Source organism: Falco punctatus (assembly GCF_963210335.1).
Source record: "Falco punctatus genome assembly, contig: scaffold_35, whole genome shotgun sequence".
NCBI classification, from domain to species: Eukaryota; Metazoa; Chordata; class Aves; order Falconiformes; family Falconidae; genus Falco; species Falco punctatus.
Window position 1 is genome coordinate 474956 of NW_027660155.1, and position 13313 is coordinate 488268.

The following is a 13313-nucleotide window of genomic DNA, read 5'->3' on the forward strand; positions in this document are numbered from 1 at the left end:
TGGCTGTACTTTGTTCTCCACTCATGTAATAAAGGTGAAGTCTGGAGAGCTGTACACGCTGCCTCCTGAACTAGTTGGATGTAGTGTTGGACATAGGTGAACAAACACAGCCTGCCTTTTAAAAACAAAAGCAAAACCTTTGGGATGCTTCCAGGTACAAATCACACGCTCGGTCATTGCTTTGTTGCCACTAAGGGGGTCACTTTTAAGTTCCTGAACAGTGGTAGATGGTCTTTTATGTCATTTAAACAGCTGTGTTTGTTTGATCCCCACTTGAAGCTCAGGAAGAAAAAAAATCGCTGTTTGGAAACTGTTTAGAAGAAAACTCATGTTCCACCTTTGTAAAAACACTCAGGAGTAAAGGAGCGACACTGGTCATTTAAATAACCGGCCACCCCCAGCGCTAGCGGACCCAGAGATGGATACTGTTACACCACTTTGATAATATGGAGCCCAGGCAACCACTGCACGGCTCTTAGCAGCTGAGAACACACTGTCCAGTATTTTGCAGGCAAGTAAGCTGTTTTTCTTTACGTATAAATATTTTGGCCATAGAATGCAGTGACTTTCGTGTATGTGTGCGTCTGTTTATTAAAAAAAAAAAAAACAGAAATCGTTTGTACTTTTGCCTGTGACCCGTTGGAACTGGCATGGTGTTTGCGACCACTCTGAATTGTTCTTCCCCTGCTGTCCTTCACAGGAGGATATTCCTTGGCATATGCTTATGGAGCACTTTTGCTGATCAAGAACTTCCAGGAAGACCAGGCTGCCCAGAAGCTAGAGATACTCTCCGGCAATGGCACAAGAGGAGGACAACTAACAGAACAATGCCTTCAGTTGATGATTTTCAGGTAGAGCTTTAGGCTGAAGAGAAAAAAAGCCCAGGGGATGGTTGTTTTGTTGGAAATCTCCATTTGAGAAGTACGATTCATAATGATTTCCTTGGGGCCACAAGTGGTGTGAAGCAGTGCTGAGAAGATGGCTGGCAAATTTGCCTCTGTTTCAAAGTCTTTCCACTTCATAACAGAGTGTGGTTATGATGGTATAAAGGAAACACTAAATAATGGAGCTTTCCCACTGTCCTTTGTATTTAAGTCGTGCAGAGCGAGGACAGACCAAATTGTATTTTCGATTCAGCTTCTTTGTACGCTTTGCTGTTAAAAAGAACAAACCCAGATTTCCAGTGGTATAAATCATCACAACTCCCCAGTAGCGATTGGTGGCTTACCGTGGGTAATAGAGAGGAGACTTGGCAGAAAAGCTTGCCTACAATTTGAAAGTTTAAGCAAGGAGTAGAGTTCTGTATTGTGGATGTCTTCATGTTTGTAGTTTGTTTTGTGGGGTTTTTTTCTCCCCCCTCCCATTTCTTACTGCTCTTTCAGAGTAGGGCAGTAACTCCAACTGAAGAATAACAAAACAGTCGGGATTACTTTATCTTTTAAAACCAAGTCTGCATGCCTTTCATATAGGAAAAGATTGTTACGTAGATAGGCGTGCTGCTGTCTGTCCAGATGCATCAGTTTGCGAACTGAAGCAAGGAGGATGTTGGAATCGAGAAGAAAGGATTTACTCCTTTGTGTCTGGTTGTTTACAGCCCATACCACAGTGCAAAGCTGCTGGAGAGGCTAACAACAACCGTCAATGAGTTATGATGTAGCTAAGAGCTTGATAAATGAAGGTATGGGGTCAACAGGAAGTAATTAAACCTTTCACTTGCGGCTCCTTCTGCTTTATCAGTGTCCATGCAAACAACCACAGCACATCACTGAACAGGAAGGAGCTGGGAAAAGCAGCAGTCTCCCACAATATGCCTCTCTTAGGAAGAGGAGAACTGACAAACAGAAATTCCAAACTGTGGCATGTCGCGACAGAGGGAAGACACAGTCACTCAATATGAGTGATCAGCAGACTTCGTTTATTGTCTCTTACAGTCACCTTTTATGCCTTGTTATAATTAGCTCATACATATTACAAAAGTTAAGCTCATTATTGGTTAGTTGCCTAAATACCAAGCCCGCCCCTAGTTTCTCTTCTGTAGTTACCTGTTCCCACCTGCAACATTCTTTTCCCACCGAAATCTTCCTGTTATTGTGTAACAAGAACAGCCAAAGACAGTGTATTTTGCTTTACTTCAGATAAGCTGAGAGCCATGTGCATTTTTGTCCAGCCAGCTGGACTATGGCTATGTGACCCTTTTCAGCTAGCCAGTTATCCACAGTGGCAAGTGCACAAAGCTAGTACATCTTACTGGGATCCATTTTATATTCTGCTTACCTGTAGTTAGGTGTCACATTCAAGTACCTTGAGTCTTTGTTCTTTCTAGCAAAATATTACGCTTAATAGGAAAATTAATCAACTTTGTATTTCTGCTGGATGACTAAATGACAGAAGATTTTTTTCAGCAGGATCTTGTATTCAGTTTCACCTTCTCTTCCTCAGCAACTGAACTTCAGCCAAGCTACCTGTACAGCTGGACGCCGTGCTGGATGCTGGAAGATGCAGGGGAGCACAGGAAGAGCTGGCACCAGCTGTGTCCAGGGCTGCTCCTTTGACTCTTTGAAAGAGAGCCTCAAATCAGTAAGGTCGCTCCGCTTCCAGGCTATGCTTGGCACAAATTCAAGCACTTTGCTGCCTGCCCAGAATGCCAGTTTTCCATCTCCCTTCTCCACATCTGCAGTCCTGACATGAAGCACCTTCCCTACAAGGTATGTGTAACACAGCTTCAGCTCAACTCATCTTTCCCACATTGAACCAGGATGTGGTCACTACATGTCTGTGGTGCTGTCTCACAGCCTTACCACCAGCTTTTGGGTCCTGGAAAGGCCTTCATCCTCCCTCCCTCAAAAGGATGGAAAAGCAAAAAATCCGGTATTTTGATGATGATGAAATACAACTTGCTGATACTGCATAAAGAATTTTGATACTTACTATATGAGTTACAGGCATTTGCACAAACCTCAGCCTCTCCTTGAAGCAATCCTGTCCATCTAGAAGCATCGAAAAACAGGTCTTCTGTGTGTTAGCTACGTTAGAAATTGAAACTGTAGTGTGCTTTGCCTTATTTAGAGCTGATTTGATTTTTTTTATTTATTTTTTTCTTCACACCGGCTAACAAAAATGGATTAGTTCTGCTCAGTCCTAATGGTTTAAAAGCTGTTGCAAAGTTCCAGTGTTTCAGTCTGCAAGCTATCAAAAGTTTATTAAAAACCCAGAGTGCTCTTTGGAACTGAAGTCATATGAGCATTCTTCTCAGTCTTAGCTTTTAACAGCTTGTTCTTAGGAAACGTGAATTTTTGCTATTGTGATTTAGCATGCTTAATTTATTCAGCGTACAAACGTAAGTATCAGCTCAGTAAATAAACAGGTCTTTCTTACTGTCATTTTTCCCATCTCCTTTCATTTTACTGCTTTTAGTTTCTAATTGCAGTTAGTTTTTTGCAAAAAAGCACGTGATGGCAGGCTGCTTTGCTCATGTGTCCAAAAGTGTTTTGTGGTTGGGTGTGTTTTTTTCCAGTTGCTTTTTATTTTACTTTTTAAATACTTTTTGAAAGGTAGAACTGCGTTTGCTTGTAGGACTTGTTTAGAATTAATCTATGTTATCAGTTGTGCACATGTGTGAATTTCAGCAGAGAAAAAAGATCCAGCTTTTGCCTCGTGATCATACGGTTTTACTTTAATGTTGCAGAGTAAATTTTCTTTCTGCCTCCCTCTAAGCCTGTTAGATGAAATTTGGTTACATCAGGCTCAGACACTAAGTTGCCATCGGTTAATGTGATGAAAATGTCCTGCATGAAAATGGATTGCCTTTTGCATGCTGCAGCATAAAGAGTGTGAATGGTTTATCGTGCAGCAACCTGTGGATCAACACCCTTGTGTGTTGCTGGCAGAGGGTTGGGTTTTTTTCTTTTTCCTTATGATGAACATATTGTGTGAAGCTTCTCTTCAATAGTATTGACCAGCAGTTGCAGCATCATCTCTTGGGCATGCTGCCTCTTGCGGCGCAGTTCCCTAACAACCGAAAAAGAAAGAGGTGGTCCCCCTGCCCGACCCTGAGTGTACAAGACCGGAGCAACTATAGTCTTAGCCATTTCTAAATCCACCTCCCTTAAAGCTTGTTTCTTTATTTTTGCCCACAGATCGCGTGGATCAGGAGAGTATAAATCAGGTCCTTTTTCAGGGTCTGCCAGTCCTGGGTCAAAGGGATCTTCCTCTGACGGATACTCAACTGCATTCACACCCAGGGGTTTAGAGCACTGTGACTTAGAGGCTGGTAAAGAGCATGCGACTCCTCTTCCTCTCCTTCCTCTGCCTTTTCTTCTTGTGCTTTCATAGTTTCAAAAATAACTCTCCATGAAGAGAGCAGACGGTGGGACTCAGTATTGCCTTTTGTCACAGAATCCCACAATTTCACCCCTGTGTTGTTCTGAAGTTCCCATGCAAAAATTGTAGATGCAGTCACTGCGGGCATATCTACTTGCACCCACTTGAGCATTGCTTTAAGGTCATGCCCAGAAATACTTTTCTCATGTTTGTTAGGGAGACTTTTCATAAGCTCATAAACGTCTCTTTCTGGGGACGAAGCCTGATTCGCCATTACGCATTTCCCACAGCTCACCTCTCAACTCCGGAGGGATTTCAGGCCGGCCGGCTCCCACTTCAGCGGTTCATTCAGAGTTCTGTGGGATTTGCTGCAAGTCGCTCAGGCGATTCAAGAGCCCCTCCACGTCGGATCCTTCACTGGATCATGTCAGGGTCACCAATTTGTGGCGAATGAGGAGACGGGACACAGCTTGATGCAAGCAAGATGTCAGTTTATTAGTGATTTTCTTACAATTATATACGTTTCTACCTTCTACATATTACACACCAATTGGTTGACATTTAAGACACACCGTTTAAACAATAGGAAGTTTACCTTATCATAGCAACAATTTCTATTCCAAAGTTAGGGAGTTTCTTTCTAGGCGGCTTTCTTGATTAACAAAGTTACATATCGGCGCCATCCGTTCCCTTATCCGGCTACTTGTTTCTCTGTCCGTCTTGCTGCCTCCTCAGCTGTAGCGGCTCAGGGGTCTGCAGTTAGCTTGTTCCTTGGTTCCCAGGGCTTGTGCCCTACAAGTCTCTATGCATCAGGCTAACAGTACTTGGACTCTTGTTCTTGAGGCCTTGTCCTACAGCCTCTGATGTTTATTTTGCTTCACAGCATTTAGTTTCCTAGTAAGGCCAAACACCCAGTCCCGTTAAAACCACTGATGTTTTCAATGGGGCTTTAAGACTGCTATCTGTTCGTTTGTAATTGCAGGGTTAGAATGTGAGCCAAGGAAAGGAGGATGTCAACTTATGAATTTGTTATGCCTGCCACAGTCTTATCACCAACGTCAATTCACAAGGTGGCTGTAATGTACAGGAATCACTGGTGTGCGTTTCACAACTAGAACATAGAGAGGATTGCTGTTTGTTGCTGAGCTTCCTGTTTTCAGAGGATGAGGTTTGGAGGTTTTGTTTCTGATGTCTGTTTTCTCATTCTACAGAACTACCTTCGTGTTGCATTCCAGGAAGTTAACAGTGCGTGTACAGGAAAGACCTTACTAGTAAGACCCTACATCACTACCGCAGATGTATGTCAGCTTTGTGCTGAAAAGTTTAGAGTGGAGAATCCAGAAGACTATAGCCTGTTTCTTTTTGTTGATGACACCTGGCAGCAACTGACAGAAGATACCTACCCTCAGAAGATTAAGACAGAGCTGCACAGCTGCCCGCAACCCAAGGTCTTTCGCTTTGTCTACAAGCGCATTAACAGTGATCCATATGGTGCCATTTTTCAAAACAATGATGAGTCAGCTTCTTAAAACCAGCAACTCCTTTAATTTCTGTTTCTTGTTAACTCTTGAAAACATCTTTGCTGGCTGCCTGCCTTAGGAGCTAAAAAAGGTCTTAAACCATAAATACCTAGTTAAACATGTGCATTGCATACAACACTCCGTGTAAACCGTGCGTATGGCCAGTTATACAGTGTTCCACCAGTGTGTTTGAGCCAGCAGCCCATGAGGCTGAATTTCTTGTACCACAGACTCTTTTGAAGCATATTATACCGTGGCCCTTTGCAGGTCTCTTGCTGTAGTGTGCAAAAATGTATTTTCTTGCACTCACTCTATAGCCGAATGTCTTAGCATACATATACTTGAATCAAAATGACAAGTGTTTCAGTAAACCAACTGGTATGAGCTTAGTTTCACCAGCATGAGTTTGACAAGACTGTCCGATGCAGCGCATCAGTTAACTCCTCATTACTTGGATGATTGCATCCTTTCCTAATTTTTTTAATTACAGAGATTCGCCGTGTTTTTACGTGTGTGTGTATATATATATATGTATTTTCTCCTTCCAGTTGTTTTTATTCCCCTTCTTTTGGGGGGTTTGAGAAGGTGGGCACAGAATGGGAGTCTTTGTAGGGACCCAGGAAATGAAGTGTTTAACAGTAAAGCTTAAAGCGTTTGCTGTACGGAAGGTTTCTCTGTACCCACCACATCAGTTGCTTATTTAGCAGTGCCCTGTGGAAGTCTGCATATTCATTAACGAGCTAACAGTAGCTTGGCTCTGTGTAGAAAGGAGAGGAACTATGAAGAACACACACCCATCCCTGCTTTTATTTTTTATTTTTCCTTAAACGTCCAGTGTTTCCAGGGCCTTTGCTTTCTCTTGCCACATTGGCAAAGCGTCCCAAGCTCTATTGCCCCATAGTCAAAAAAAGTCTTCAGTAATTGCTGGGATGGTGAGTGAGTTTTGGGCTTCTAGCCCTCCGTTCCTTCAGTCGTGAATTCCGCTCAGTTAAAGACTCAAGAGAATTGCTTAAAACTTGCATTTGGAAGTCACGCCTCAAACAATGAATTTGTGGAGATCCATTTATTTATTTACACTAACAAAGAAAAAACTGTAATACTGCATCAAAATGAAACTTAGTGGCTGCTGAATCACTGAGTAATAGCATAGAATCGCTGCTTAAGCCTTTACCACAATCATCGCAATGTTTGTTTGTAGACTGCTTGGTTTTTTGTAAAGTCGTGTGGCTGCGTGTGGTGCATTATTCCCAAGGTGCTCCTTACTGCTCTGATGCTCTGTACGTTCGCAGTACTGGGTAAAGCGGAAGGCTTTGGGGCTGGGGAAGAGTGGCACGGACATGTTACTGCTCTCTCTGTCGCACCGGAATTTCAACAGCTGGGTTTGGCTGCTAAATTGATGGAACTACTGGGAGAAATTTCAGAAGTGTGAGTACCATGCTTATCTTTAATCTTCTAAAAGTAACCTCTCAACTGACATGGCTTAGGTATTTGACTTGCATGAAAGAGACCCGGAATTTTGCTTTAAGTAGTGTTCTGATTCGCTGAGGATTCCCTGTAATTAGAGAACAAGACTAAAACTGTCATGTGGCGGTGTAAGATCTCAGGGTTTCTATGAAAGCTAACTTGCCAGAATGAGTAGGGTGTAGCCTGAATTCTAATAGAGATACTGTATAGAAAAAGGTCCTTGTCTTGACAGCAAGAGAGTTTCATGGAGGGTCAACACTTTCCCGTAGGGTCTCCAGCGTGCTTGTTCAGTGATCGTGAGATTTTTGCAGTTCCTGCAGGCAGCCTTGGAACCAATTCTGTATGGCAGACAGTACCTTAGCTTACTTTTTGTTATGCTTGGCTGCTTGTACTTGCTGAAGATTTAATTGAGCATCAAATGAACCCACAGGGAAATGTCCTGAACTCATGGTGGTAGGGCAACCCCATTGTAATCGGTAAAATGGGAAAATTGCACACTGAGGAATCTGCCTTGTGAGGAGAAGGGCTGCCTTGTGTTAGGTGACTGAACTTTGTGACCCGTTCTGCCACTGCCCCCTGCCACACACATTGAAGGAGGCAGTCCCTAAGCCAATGCAATTGAAAATGTGGATTTTTAGATTATTTTTTTTTAAAATGAAAGATTTCTTATGTGTATGAGACCTGTGCGAGTGCTTAGCTTGCCCTGTTCTTTCTGTTCATAACTTTGAACCTACAGGCTGGTATAAAAGAATGGTTATATGACAAAAATAGAATAAAATCTGAACTTATACCGGATTTGTCCCTTGGGAAAGGAGTGCATCTGTTACTGCAGTGTGAAAGGTGTTTGATTAGCATATGACATCGTCAGACCTGCTCTTGGTCAGATTACAAGTTATGGGTTATTTAGCAATACATTCACCTGCTGTTCCTTACTGTGGTTTTTCTTTGGTTTTATGTTTCCAAAGAAAGGGTGGATTTTTCGTCGATCTCTTTGTGAGAGTATCAAATCGGGTTGCAGTAAATATGTATAAGCAGCTCGGCTACCGTGTGTACCAGACTGTTGGGGCTTTTGCTGTATTGAATGATTATACTGAACTTTGAAGCAAGTGGAAAAATACTGAAGAAATAAGACGAGGGCACAATCAGAACAGTGGAATGAAGAGGGAGGAACAAATTGCAGGTGCTTGCACAAAAACAGGGCCAGCAGGACGCGATAAGAGGAGCTGGGAAACGGCAGAAAAGAGCCTACGTGCCAGAATGAGCAGAAACAGAAATCTTGCCAATAAACAATTGTTAACCAATCATATTATTATACGCTTGTAAGATAGCCAATCATATTATCACACGCTTATAGAGTGCCTTATAAAAGTGTACCTGGTTTGTACAATAAACGGATCAGATCTTGAACTCCATGAGTATTTGAATCTGACTCCCGCTCGCCCAGAATGCCCGCAGCATCTGGTGACCCCGACGTGTGGATCGGTCGAAAAGTCAGGAGGATTCATTAAGGATCGTGTTACAAGCTGCGGAGCCGGCGAGGATCCTGCTGCCAGCGGAGAGAGAGCTGGGCGCCCGAAGAAAGGCGGAACGTGCACGGCTGACCGGTGAGTCAGGAAATTTATGCAGGATGGGAATCACTGCATCAGTGGTGGAAAAAGCAATCGTAGACAGTTTGATGAAACTGGCAGAGAAAACTGAAACGCCAGTCTCACGGCAGGCAGTAATTGATCTGCTATGTTGGAGTCGCCGCCGTGGTTTCCTTGCTTCTACGCAAGATGTATATAGTACTGAAACATGGAAGAAAGTGGGAGAGGACATATGGGAATCTGTGCAAGTCGGGACTAAGGGGGTAAAGACTTTGGCTCGCACGTATCGGGCTGTACGGGGTATGGTCGCGCAGTTACACGGCGAGGCACAAGTCGCTGCAGCTGTTAAAGCTGCAGTGCGGTCTCCCGGCGATCCTACCGCTCAGCCGGAGGAAGAGCCAGAGGGGCAGCCTCCGTGCAAAAACCCCCCCGATCATACATCTAAAGCTTATCCAGTAATGACTACTGCTGAACGAATAGCGTGGGGATTAGATGATGAATTGCCACCCTGGTGTCCTGAAAAGGAACAAACGGCAAGCGGCAGACAGACATTAATACCAGCAGTTACGAGTACTGGATGTAAGACTGCTGGGATGGGAATAACACAGCCCACAGCTCCACCAGGGGAGGAAATGGAGACTGAGCCTGAACTGTTTGGCAATCTGCCTCCTTTACCTCCCGAAAGTGGCAGTCTTTGCAGTAGTGATGAAGAGGCAGCACCGACGCCTTATTCGGCACTACGGAGAGAGCTGCGACAGCAGGAAAAGAAGATGTCCGACCTACTACATCATATGGAGAGGCTCGACAAGGACTCTAAAAAGAAAGATGTTAAAAAGGCGTATAAAAGTGCCCATAAGGCTATAATTGAGGGGTTAGAGGCTCTGGGGGATAAAATTGAACAAGATGCGTGCGTGGTACCTATAGACCCTAATTTTGACCCTCGAAGGCGATACAGGGGCCTGGTAGAGAATTGTACCATAGAAGGGGATTTTTCGTTTACCCCATTAGCTGCTCCTGTAGTGTTGCGACAGGGTCAGCCGACATGGGAACCCCTGGATTGGAAATTGGTGCAGGGCATTCAAAAAGCCATAATGCAGTATGGCCATAATAATAAATTAGTGAGAAATCAAGTAACAGCCTTAATTAAGTATACTGAGTTGGTGCCGGCCGACCTAAGAGCAGTTATGGAGCTTATCCTGTCTCCAACAACATTCATGCTTTGGTTAGCAAAGTGGCAGGAGTATCTAGAGGTGAAACTTATAGAAAACATTCAATTGCCACAAGGAGATCCCTTACGAGTAGCGCCGTTAGATGCCTTAATGGGTACAGGTCCTTATCGTGATGGACCTGCACAAGCAGCGTTACATACCAGGGTGTTACAACAATCGAAACAAGCTGGGTTAGCAGCTTTCTTGGCGTTACCTCAATTGCATACACCAACCTTACCATATACCAAAATCTTGCAGAAACCTAATGAATCTTTTTTTAGTTTTGTTGACAGGTTAAGAGACGCCATTGATAATGCTCCTAACGTCACTCCAGATCTCAAGATTATGTTGACTAAAGAGATCGCTGTACAAAATGCAAATGTCCCTTGTAAGCAACTTATAGCATCCTTACCCCCTGGGGCATCCATCGCTCAAATGATAGAGGCATGCGCAAGGGCTCCTTTGGTTGAGGAAGAGGAAAAGGCAAAAATACATGCCAATGCTCTAGCAGTAGCTCTAAACAACAACAAGGTACAAGGCCGAGGGGACCAGGGTCCTAAGCCAAAACGTTATCAATGTGGACAGGAAGGTCACTTTAAACGTGACTGCAAAAAGAATCTAGGAGGAAAGTCTCTGTTGAATGGAAATTGTTTGCGTTGTCAAAAATTTGGTCATAAAGCGGCCGATTGTCGCTCAAAATTTAGAAAAGATGGTACACCCCTCTTTGTTCCGGGAAACAGGGACAGCCACGTTCTGAGGGACGCGGCCAAGAAATATCCCCAGAACCCAACAAAATTCATGGCTGCCTCGGCGAGCTGTATTCAGCCACCAGAGGAAGTGCAGGAGTCGATTTGGCCGTGGCAGAACCTGTAAATATCACTGATGAAAAGGTACATGTACTTCCTTCTACAGTTAGTGGTCCTTTGGGTTATGGTTTATCTGCACTCCTTATAGGACGCTCTTCTGCGTCAAAAAAGGGGATTTTTGTTCTTCCTGGTTGTATTGATGCCGATTATACCGGACCTATTGGAATTATGGTAAAAGTTTTTTCTCCACCTGTTCATATTCCAGCAGGAAGCACTATTGCACAGCTCATTCCATTCCAAGCTACTGTCCCTCAAAAAGGAGAAAAGGACAGGGGTCAAGGTGCATTTGGCTCAACGGGTATGCCTAACATTGCCTTTTGTCAACTTATTGGTGCCAAGCGGCCAAAATGTAATGTTAAGATATCTGGTCCACAAGGTCTAAATCTTCCTAATGTTTCAATGATGATTGATACTGGTGCTGATGTTACTGTTCTTTCTTTTTCAGTTTGGCCTACCATGTGGGAATTAGATAGTGCGGGTTCAACCATTTCAGGCATTGGGGGAAGTCGTCTGACACAGGTCAGTAAAAACTTCATTCTTTTCATGGATCAAGAAGGACATCAAGCATGGGTAAAACCTTATGTCCTACACACATCCTTGTCCTTGTTAGGTAGAGATGTACTTTCCCAATGGGGAATGAGAATCTCTACAGATTTTTGATTGGGGCCATTGATAGCAGCTCTCGCCCAACCTTAAAATTAAAATGGAAATCAGAAACTCCTGTATGGGTTGATCAATGGCCCTTACCTCAAGAGAAGCTGCAACACATTCAAGAATTAGTCCAAGAACAATTGGATTTAGGCCACATCAGACCTTCTGTTAGCCCATGGAATACACCCATTTTTACAATTCAAAAGAAATCAGGAAAATGGAGATTATTACATGATTTAAGAGCAATAAATGAAAAAATGGTTGACATGGGTGCCCTTCAGCCTGGACTGCCTTCTCCCACTATGTTACCACAAAATTGGGACCTATTAATTATTGATTTAAAAGATTGTTTTTTCACTATTCCTCTGCATGAGGATGATTGTGAAAAATTTGCATTTACAGTACCAGCTATAAACCGTGCCGCTCCAGCAAAAAGGTATGAGTGGGTAGTACTACCTCAGGGTATGAAAAACTCCCCAACAATATGTCAGTGGTTTGTGGATTTAGCTCTACAATCTTGGAGAGAGAATAATCCTAACCTTATTACCTATCATTATATGGATGATCTCTTAATAGCCAGCCCTCACACACTAGCCCCTGAAAAAGAACAGGAACTTATACAGAGTCTGCAGACCTTTGGATTGGTTATAGCAAAAGAAAAGGTACAAAAACTAGCGCCCTGGAATTATCTTGGTCTGCGCATCTCAGAAACAAGAATCCAGCCACAAAAAATTATTAGTGTCCCAAATATAAAAAACGTCAACGATGTCCAGAAACTAGTCGGAGACATTCAATGGTTAAGAACTTTCTGTGGAATTACCAATATGGATTTGGCTCCTTTATTGGCATTATTGAAGGGTGGCTCGTCACCCGCTGATCCCAGATCTCTTTCACCTGAAGCTGAAAAAGCCCTAGAGAAAATTACACAGAAAATTCAAAATGTTGGAGTGGACAGGCGACTATTGAATTGTCCATTTACCCTACTCGTGTATAACCGAGACACAGAAATTGTGGCTATAATAGCACAATTGCCCGTTGATCGATCTATGATTCTGTTAGAATGGGTTTTCCACAGTAACACCTTAAAAGCCACAGTTACTACTAGAGTGGATGCAGTAGGACAGTTATTGCTGAAGGCACGAGAACGTTTGCGTACTCTAGCAGGCTGCGACCCTGAAAAAATTATTTTACCTGTGAAAAATTTGTCCTTGGCTGACTGGTGGATTCAGATTTCTGAGTGTTTTGCAGTGGCAACCCTAGGTATTCAATTAGATAATCATTATCCCAATCATCCCTTATTTAAAACTTCCTTAGTATTGGAGGAAAAATCTTTACAGCAACAAAATCCTATAAAAAATGCACTTACAGTTTTTACCGACGCTAGTAGCAAAACTCAAAAGTGTGGCTATGCCTATAGGGATGACAGGAACAATTGGATTTCTCATATAGAACAAATGGAAGGTTCAGTTCAAGTTTTGGAATTAAGAGCAGTGTTAATGGTGTTTCAGGAATTTCGCAATGTCCCTCTTAATGTTGTGAGTGATTCTAAATATGTTGTTGGAATAGTTTCGCGTCTTTCGCGTTCCCTTTTAGGGTCTTTTACGAATGACAGACTTATGGCCCTAGTTATTCAGATGTGGAATGAAATAAATTTTAGACAATTTCCTTGGTGGATCACGCATATCAGAAGTCATCTGG

At 43.1% G+C, this 13313-nt stretch overlaps 1 long non-coding RNA gene across 1 annotated transcript; it reads left to right on the top strand.

Annotated features, from left to right (window-relative positions):
• The first annotated feature begins 771 nt into the window (after window positions 1-771).
• On the top strand, window positions 772-5896 carry LOC308057757. Its single transcript, XR_013925440.1, has 3 exons — window positions 772-851; window positions 2440-2705; window positions 5303-5896. It is a non-coding gene; the product is annotated as an uncharacterized lncRNA (long non-coding RNA).
• Window positions 5897-13313: the final 7417 nt, after the last annotated feature.